We start from the raw sequence: 10,166 nt of genomic DNA, 5'->3' as shown, positions 1-10,166 counted from the left end.
TGCTTTTATTTGCATTAACTTTCCAATATTGTCAAATTTTTCTGTATAATTAAATCATTATTATTGAAAGTAACTTAAAATGAGTATTTGAAATTATTTGGAAGTCATATTTACAAAACAAAAACGAGGATGTAAACAAGGCCACAGCTGCCTCTTACTGCTTGTGTGGATACAATTTGACGGAAAGGCAGTTTCGGTTGAATAGTTTAGCAATTAAATTATTACTTATTTAAGATATTTCAAAATCAATATACTCCAACAAGATTTATGAGGTTTAATTGATTCTGCTGAACCTCAAATAAAAGTCGCCCTTAATGTACTGTGCTTTTAAATCTACCCTAGTTCCGCCCTTTCCAGAATAGACCAATCAGCGACTGGGACACACAACCGCTCTCTAGATTATCGACCAATCAGGGCTTGTCTTTTACCACCAGTAGAGCAGTGCAGTTAGTTTTAGCAGTCTGGAGACTGGTGTTGAAATCACCTTCAGTCGAGCAGAGGCACCGTGAGGCTGAGACGGTGTATGTGGACAGAAAATGCCCGGAAAGTGACTCGAGAGGCCGGCAGGACTGTCGGGATATTCACGCTGGATTCTGTGAAGATATTTTAACCGAGAAACCGGAGTCTCCTGCGCCGTATCCGCAGAATTAGGTAGGTTTTTTCGTCGTAATGTCCCTCTCCTCTCCTTTCCTTTGCTTTAGCTCAGGAGCTGCGACAATTAAACGCACATTTTTTTAAAGGGGGGGTTTTATAACCGAAATACGTCGTTTTCTTAGCGTTATAAAGCTATCATTCCTGTTTCAATGTGTGTTACATAATTGCCAGGGTAGTGTCAACATTGGAAATCACGCACCAATCAATATGGATACAATGTAGGGGGAAACAAATTAGCTGGAGGTGCATGTTGACAGATCAGCGCTGTTACGTGCCTCGCCGAACTGTATCTCAGATCTGACATGTTTATCAAGAAATGCAGTCAGGTTGCACACCTTGAATATCAACATAGACTGGCATCAAACTGTAACTCTGTTCATTGATATTCGGCTAGCATTTAAATTATATTAACTTTAAAACACGTCCCCTTTCCACCCTAATGTCTACTGCTCATCTCCAAAAACAGACCCATCTGGGTGCGGTAAAAATGCTCTGTGAGGCGAAATCTAAACCTCAGGGTTTTGTGAGCATTAGTAGCCTCAGAGGTTTGGAAACGTGTGCCGAATTAACGATGAGACCACGACGTTAAAGGAAAACCTAACGCTGACTCTGTGTGAACTGTGCATACGAAGTCAATCGTTTAATTGCAGTATTTAAGATAGAGGTTTGGTTTGAGGTTACGTATAGCATTAATAGATAATGGAATGTGTTGGGGTTACGTGTTCTGGCCTGTGAGTGCAACAGGGGTTCAGTTAATCACAGTGGTCAAGCTTGTACAAAGAAGCCACATAAATGAGAAAATACTTCGAGAGAGCAATCATTTAAATGTCTTAGTTTTTGTTGGATACCCATTACATCCATCCTGTGGTGGACTCCAGGGATGTGGCATCAATTAGCTGCAGAAAACTGATTATTCATGTTTTACTTCAGCAGACAGTAGTGCTTTGTTATTACTAGCATTCATCTCTATATTTTTATTTGCTGAATATCGTCAAGGTTAATCTACTAATCTGTTGGAAAATATGGGGAAATGGGAAATATTCAATTTAATCTGACACAAAACCAATAATAGCAGGAAACTCCATATTTCATAGGCGGAAAAGCATCATGTGCTCTAAAACATATTTAAATGATTGAAGGATTATCAAAATAACAGGCGATTATCTTTCTGATAGCAACAAGTTGATTCAGCTGTGTATTTGTAAAACTACAGTCAAACCAATATGGGATTATTGAGGCTGTTAGAGATCTGGATACTAGAGTGGGAACATGAACAGATTACTAAATTGTCAGCCAATATACTGAATTTCTGAGCTGGTGTGAAAATAAACACATCTGGATTTATGACCAATATGTCATTGTAAGAGTGATCATAAGGCTGCTTTTTTTTAAAAGACATGAAATCATATTAAAATACAACATATCTAAAATCACAATAAGCATTGTTTTATGTTAAATATTCTGGAAATAAGTTTTATTATGGGAAGACACACAAGCTGATTTTTAAAGGCCCTTTTGACTCGACTGAAAACAGCATTTTCTGTCAATTTTGCATGAAGAGACTAATTGCCGATCAGCAATTCACTTATTGATTTGTTAACTAATGGTTGCACTTTTAGTTGTTGTTTTTCTCTGCTATAACCCATGCTGCTGAGTGAAATCCTTATTGGCAGCAGCTTTATCTTCCCCCTCACTGCTTGCTGAGCTGATGGCAGGAAAATAAAGGAAATACTTGTCTGTCACAGTATTTGTTCAGTGGATTTATAAACGAGAAATTGTAGCCTGCAGGCTTACAATGATGAATGCTTTTGAAAATATATTCTAGCAGTCTTGGAAAGCTAAAAAAAAAAACAGTTGGTTTTGGCCTCAGAGGGGCAAGGACTACCAGTGTCTGTGTAGCTGGTAGCACATCTGTTGTGCGCAGGTGGTCTGAAGGGAAAAAAGACTGGAGTCCAGTTGAATTCAGGGTATTTCTCTGTGCTGGCTGCTCTCTGTGTGTCGGCCTCCACAGCTGCAGACAGGAATCAGTTGGACTCCAGCTCACTTATACTCTCATTTCCTGGTCTGAAAGGGACACCCACTGCTGCATCACAATTATTACATTCAGCTGAGCAGCTGTCTGACCACTGAGCCTTGAAAACTGCAGAGAAAAGCTCATATTTTTAAGGTTGAATAGGGGCATGTATTCATCAAACTTCAAGAGAATAGTAGTGCCGATGGCTGCAGATGTCCGTAGATGTCCTCAGCTCGGACTCGGTGTGAAATGCCTGATTGATTGGTCACTGTTTGTTTACTGGTTGTGAGTGTGGACAAAGAGTGTCTGCAACAGTTTACAGCTAACACAACACAACTTGGGAGGTTTCTTTCCTGCCCTTCTTTGTGTTTTCTATTTGTGATCTTACAAGGTAATTTTGGTATCTCTATACTGCCCCCCCCCCCAACCTGATGACTAATGACTTATATGTACAAAACATCTGTCAAGAAATTTATGTAAATTGCGCTGCAACTTAATCCTTTTGGGGAAACACTCAATCATAGCACCACTACAAGTTCTTGTTTTTATTCTTGTGACATTATAAGAGGAATCCCTCAGAGATAGAAATGTGTGTTTAAGACAAAGATCATTTTTAATCCATAAAAATGTGTTACATTTCTATCTTCAATGCCACCAGACTCCATTGACAAAAACATTAATTTTTTGTAATGAGTTGCCGAAATATTTCTGACTCCATCAGTGAGTTTTTTTGTGTTGATGTGCAACCATGCTAGTCCCACAACTAAACAAACTAACCAGCTGAGGCAGCGGCAGACCAGCAACTCCCTTTTTTGTGAGGAAAATAACTATTATTTTGTTAACAGAGTCTGGTGGCTTTGAGGCAAGCTACGCAACAGCTGTTTGTGGTCAGAAAGTAAGAGCCACTGTTTTACAGAAAGGCCTATCTCTTTACTGATCCTTTCTGTTGGTGTCAAGAAACTTGGAATAATAATAATAACAGCCAGTCAATGACAAAAAAGACATGGCATGATTGTATGGATTTCCCCTGAAAGATTACGTTGCAGACATTACAGTGTGTTTGGCAGTTTGAACACGTTTTGCATCTATTGGTCATTAAGTACGAAATTATGTGAAAAAATAAATATGAAGGTTTGAGAATAGCAGCATTCCCAGTGAAGAAGCTTTACTTTTATCACATTGAAACAACACTGTTTGAAAAGTGTTCAGAAGGAGTTGAGCTCTGAGCCAACGAGTTTGGTGATCACCCACAAAGTGGTCAGACCCCCGTGACACACTCTGTCTCAGTGGAAACTGAAGGGACACAAGTATATCATGTCTGGTAGTTTTTTTTTGTAATAAAACTGCAAACAGCCAGAGTGAAACATTTTGGGATTTTTTAAAAAATGTTTATTTTGAGCTTTTTATGCCTCTAATGAGAGACAGGACAGGAGTGATAGTGAGAGAGAGGGGAATGAAATGCAGTCAAACCCCACTGTACATCGGGCGGCGGTAGCCTGTTGGGATTTATGCAGCAGACCAGATTCAGATCTAAATGTTTACAACTGACAGAAATGTTTTTGTTAGGCTGTTACTGGAAAATGCTTGTAATTTCTTAAATGTGACATAAAGGGTAAAAGATCAGCATTGTAATAATTACATTTTCGGTTAAATGCATTAATAAATGAATGGCTTTGTATTTCACTAGTGGTGGTGGAAAAAATTTGATTCACGTCAGTTTCACTTTTATAAACTTTCATGATTCCAAACATGAAACAAATGATTGACCGTTGACCAAAATCAAAAGTAAATGTTTACCAGCAGTCAGTATGAGCACAGCCAACCCAATGCTGGCATTTTTGGGCATGCACCCTCTCCACCTTACTTGGTACTACGATGAAGCAGGGTGTGAGTTGGTTGCGTCGTACCATGCTAAATCCCACCTCTTCCATCTGTACCAGGGCCAAGGAAGCCACGCTATGGAGTACTCACAGTGGTCAAACAAACTGGAATTTGGGGGTCAAATGTGCTTGGGCATGGTACAGGTTGCCTAGTGTAAGTGCACCTTTAATGTCAATACAGCCGTTTTCACATGCACTCCGGATAATATCTAGATATTTACAGGAGGACTTCTCCAGAGATTCTCCCGACCTAGCCGTTCACATATGCTCCTCACAGCGGGGGACTTTCCCTGTCAGAGGGAAGGGGACGGGGGATTTCCCGACGTAAGATGTGACATAAAAAACAACACGGAAGTAGCGGCCGTAGCAACAGAGTCCACTACACGACGTTATAATGAGAATATTTGCCTTTATATCAATGCTATGTGTAATCCAGTGGAATGACAACATCCACAAAAGAGAGGAGAACAACATACTGACGAACAGAAAACAGAATGCAGACGTTTAATTATGTGTACGGAGATCGTAGTGGTCGCGTGCAGACACTTTAGCTGGTCACTATATAAACGTCATTGTCTTCCTATTGGCTGAAATTGAAAATCTCCGGAGTATATTTGGCCACGTTCAGACATCAGCTTCTCCGGATTATCTACGGAAAAAATACTAGGGGTCTAAACTAAAAGGGGATAAACTCCGGGTAATATCAGAGTAAAAAATGTGGCTGTTGCGTTCACACATACAGCTCCTCCTGGAAATCTCCAGAGTTTTTCAGGAGATTTCCGTATGTGTGAAAAGGGTTTACTTTTCCACTTCTGAGCCAAGCCCCCCTTTGTAAAAAATAGGGATTGTGTTCTGAATTGGGATTTCGGTTTGATTCGAAAATCAATTTTGAATTGAATCTTGAGTCCAAGAATCATAATCGAAATCAAATCAATCAATGACCTATAGAAAGATTCACCTCTGTATTTCACCTCTTGTTTAGAAAGCCCATTTACTGAAGAGGTAAGAACAGACAAGATGAAACTGTAATAATGATTCTGATGATTCTGTAATAATGCTGGAAACAGGATTCAGGATCACAACACAGCCCTGCACATTCTGCACAAACTGTTGATTAGTACCTTAATTTAGAAAGTTCTACTTCTCTATAAGTTGATTTTTGTGCCATAATGAACTTGCAGAGAGCCCAGCCTTACTATTTTTCACAAGTTATCAGCTGTGAAGTTTGTAGGATTTTTTTGTACATACGTTATACATAAAATTATGCTAATTAATTCTCCTTCACAATACGGTCTCCAGAGCAACACTCCCACACTGACAGCTCTGACAGCACAGATTGTGTCTTACTCCTTCTCAAATAGTATTCAGAATAGTTTACTAAAGAAAGCCCACTCAGTGTAACTCCCCTCCCCCATCAATAACACACTCAAGTGGGTTTTCACATATGCATTCCTGAACATTTCTTGAGAATTTCAGGAGGACTGCCCCAGAAATCCTCCTAATCTTGTCTTCACACATGCACTCACAGCGGGACATATCCTGGTCTGAGGGGAGGGGTGGTGGGCGGTCTCCTGAGGCAAGATAGGATATAAAAAGAACAACGCAGAAGTGGCAGACAAAACAAAAGATGCTGCTATAAAATGCTTTAAAGAGAATATTTGCCTTCATATCAATGCAATGTGTAGTTAAACAGAATCACAATATCAAAAGAGCGGAGACTAACATTCTGCCAAACAGAAAACATAATGCAGCACTTTAATTATGTAGAATTTTCTATGCATGAGACCAATCTATGGTCGTTTCTCTGATTGCAGGGAATTAATAAATTCCAACCCTCTCCCACTTGCTCCAGGTGAATTCTCCTAGTTATGTCCTGCTGCATTCTCACGTCATCTTACTTGGACTTGATGCGTAAAAAATAGTAGGTTGTTGAGAGGAGAAACTCGAAAATTTGACTGTTTGCATTCACACATACAGCTCCTCAGACAGTTTCTGCAAGTGTGAAAGCGTGTGAAAAGTGTGAAAGTGTATCAGGCCGTCACTTCCTCCATTACTGTTCTGTCAGTCACTGTTTATAACCCCTGCTCTGTGAAGGTGACGCTGATTAACCTGAGTGTGGCATTGCTTTTACAGAGGTCACGGACATTGATTTTGTTAAATGCACTGAGCAGCACACACATATTCAGATTCCCGCAGGCAGGACTGCTGTGGTTTGAAGTGTGGCTGCTTCCTGTGTGAGCTGCATGAGTACTCTGCTCTGATGTTGCGAAATTATTGACCGCGAGTAGATGTCACAGTGTGGGAGTGACAGATAAGTTTACACATTGCGTGAGAAAGGAAGCTGAATGTTGTATAGCCTTTTGAGGTCAAAAACAAATCTTCACACTATGGAATCTTTATGTTTGCTGTGAGCTTCAATCTGCAAGGCGTGACTAACAGGGGCCAAACTTAAAGGATGTGCCAGGACAGTTACACATTCTTCAAGAGTGTTGAACTGTATTGGACAAATCATCTAACAAGTATTCCCTGATTTGCTGTATTTCAAGTAGGGCTGTCAGCATTAACATGCTAACTGTGATGTTATTAAAGGTCACACATTATGCAAAATACACTTAGCATGTTTTTCTTACTAATATGTATCCCTAGCTTGTCTACAAACCACATCCTCTCCGTCTTTTGCCTGCTCCACTTTTCAGAGAATGCGTGCTCAAACAGGCCAGCAGGGCTGACATAGACGGGTTATAGGCATGATAAAATTCATATTCTTGTTTTGCTCACCGGTTGGTTATTTCTCCCTTTTAAATGTAGCAAGCACCTTTTACATCATATATTGCCTCCTGAGACCCCCACTTCCTTAAATCCCCCAGACAGGGAAAACTTTTCAGGGAAGATTTCAGGGGCAGGCTGTCCTGAAATGTTCTCGGAACATTCAGGAGTGCATTGTATTGTGATAGCACAATCAACACACAGTAGTTCATGTCCAGGCGATTGTAAAAGAACATGAGCTACATGTTTTTTATTTGGATCATTTGCAGCCGGTTGCATAATAAGGGGGTTTCTTGGTTTAGTGTTTCTTATGGTTGTGAACAAGTTGACCTAAGGCTGTTAACAAATCACAGTAACGGCTCCACTCCCTGTGTTTTTCTACCCTCCCTCATCAGATTTTTTGTGATTTCATGGGCGTTTGTGTGTGTGTGTTATCTAATGTGGAAAAAGCGAACAGTCCCTACATTACATTAAAAGTCCTCATTAACTGGGCTTAAACATTAAGGCTGACTTTGTTAAAACAAGACGAATGCTTTCCATAGCTACAGACTGAGTGACATAACAAACAATAAAGAAGAGTGGGGTTGCCAGTGGGCGAGGCTTTTTTCCTGTTAAAAGAAATGTCAGAATGTGTCAGCTCTAATTGCACACCATCCATTCTGCAAATGCAAACCAGGCCCCTGCAGGCCATAAGCTGAGCGACAGGTACATAAGCAAATTAAATCCCCCAGGAACCCAAGGTTGACTCAAGGTTTGTGCAGATAACGGGTGGAGGAAGAAGACCTTATGCATAGTTTATTTGCCCAGTGATCCTTGAAGAAAATGTCTGGAAGCAGAGGAAGAGTAGCTATGAAACTGAAAGTTGCACCGTTGGATTAGTTTGAACATGCCAAAATGACATCTTTCCTTCCTGTGTTTGAGTGTAGCTGGAGGTTGATTGGGTTTATGAGCGTGTGATGTATGACAGAGCCTGGGGGGCAGAGGTTGTGGAAAGGCTAATGGACCACAGTCCTGCTGATTGATCCTGCAGGAATGTGCGAGATCTGATTGGAAACTTAATAAAGGCTGAATGATTTGTGAGTAAGAGTATGACAGCTGCAGAGCAGGTCTGCACAAGCATGGACACTGATCACTTGTATTTCTCTTTTAAACTGACATGATCTATTTTCTTCTTCTCTTCTCTTCTTCTTCCTTGCCTCATCTATTTTCTTCTTCTTTCTTGCCCTCTTCTTTGTTTTTTATTCCTGCTTTGCCTTAATTTTTATGGCTGAAAATGACTGATAGCAGGACTCATTCTATGATATTTGTAACAAACTGTGAGCACATTTTCTTAAATTTGATTCCAAATCTGTCTTGAAACTTGCTGACTTTAAAGATCGGTACAGATGCCGAATTGGAATTACAGACAGTAAATCAGCCAGTTTTCACAAAGGTACTGTACTTGAAAGCTACTTGTCTTTTTGTCATTCAAGTCATTTTCCAGGCCCCCCTTAAACATTTGTGAACATATTTCCTGCATTCAAAACTTGGCGGCGGCCACCACTGTCTATTTTCATACTGTCATCGGCCCTCAACAAAGTCTGATGGGTGTTTTCATGGAAAACACAGAGTTCCAAGTACAGCAGCTGGTGCATTTGTCATTAATACACAACAACAATATGATATGATGGCGGCCCTGTATCGTAATCCAGTGCACCATGAAGCCAAACAACATAAGAGGAAGAAAGGTAAAAGAAGAGGAAGATAACATTTATCTGCTGGAGCGTTTGTTCCGACATGCTTTACACAAATATTCAACAACCAATAAATTGTCCCTATCAGTAGTTTTGTCATAAAATGATAAACGCCTAAGGGGATCTCCAAATGCACGTTCAGCTTGTGGAGGCATCGTTCGTTTGATACAACTGTCTGTGACCGTTAGAAACTCCAGACTGCAGCAGATTTTCATAAACTTCTGTGTTGGACCCGAGAGTCACACAGCGTAACATGGCACATTGATTTTCATAGTGTTTTAATTTGAGATTTGTTCATCAATTACCCTACATAACTATTAGAATTTCTCATATTGCTTGTAAAGGTTTTGAGCTAGTATGCACGGCACATGTATGGGAATGGAGGTGCAACCTGCCGCAGTGCCCGCTGAAGGTACGAGCCTGATGAAGCCAACTCATCAAGCAGTTAATGATAGAGCAGAAATGATAACCAAACAAGAGGGAACTTGTTAAAATCGTGTTTTCTTGCTGTTATCAGTCCAGCTGACTCTCAGCAGAGCTTGAAGATGTTCAGCCGTCCTCGTTATTAAATGTCGTTGTGGTTTGGTTTCACCGTTGCTCCGCTGAGAGTAGCCTCAGCCTCCTCTGCTTCCACTAACAGATCAATGGAGGAAAATCTCCTGTCAGGAGGATACAATATCAGTAACAGGAGAGAGGAGCTTCAATTAATTTAACACAAACACATTTCAGTGCCGGTGCAAGGTGTAACACAACACAGCTCTGAATCTCAACCGCAGTTCATCAACTGGGCAGTCAGGGAGGTCTGAAGGGGCCTTTTGTTCTAGATTTCAAAAGTTGTGTCAAAATAATGTATAAAAAAAAAAGTATAAAACCTCAAAGCAAAGTGAATCTTTTCCCCAATGCTTGTTGTTTGTACCAGCCTTAAATTAATCAAATGATGTGAAGAAAATAAAAAAGGTAACGGCATACATCAAACTTTTCAATAGCTCTTGGTACCAAAATTGAAGTATTTCAAAATTGTTCTTTGTAAATGTTGTAAATGCGCACATAAAATTGTTGACTGATTGTGTAGATGAGCCGTGAGCGTCTCCTCTCTCTGCTGCGGTGAGCTGCACTGTG

At 40.3% G+C, this 10,166-nt stretch overlaps 1 protein-coding gene across 2 annotated transcripts in view; it reads left to right on the top strand.

Moving 5' to 3' along the window:
• Positions 1-457: 457 nt before the first annotated feature.
• tpst1 (tyrosylprotein sulfotransferase 1) overlaps positions 458-10,166 on the top strand; it is a 38,612-nt gene continuing 28,903 nt past the window's right edge. For both annotated transcript variants that reach the window (XM_061046053.1, XM_061046052.1), the window contains exon 1: positions 458-651. The gene's annotated coding sequence lies outside the window, so the exon portion shown is untranslated. The remainder of the gene's footprint in view (positions 652-10,166) is intronic.

The sequence above is a fragment of the Labrus mixtus genome, chromosome 9 (assembly GCF_963584025.1).
Source record: "Labrus mixtus chromosome 9, fLabMix1.1, whole genome shotgun sequence".
NCBI lineage: Eukaryota > Metazoa > Chordata > Actinopteri > Labriformes > Labridae > Labrus > Labrus mixtus.
Note: the sequence above shows the minus strand (reverse complement) of the source record. Positions and strands in the feature narration are given on the sequence as shown.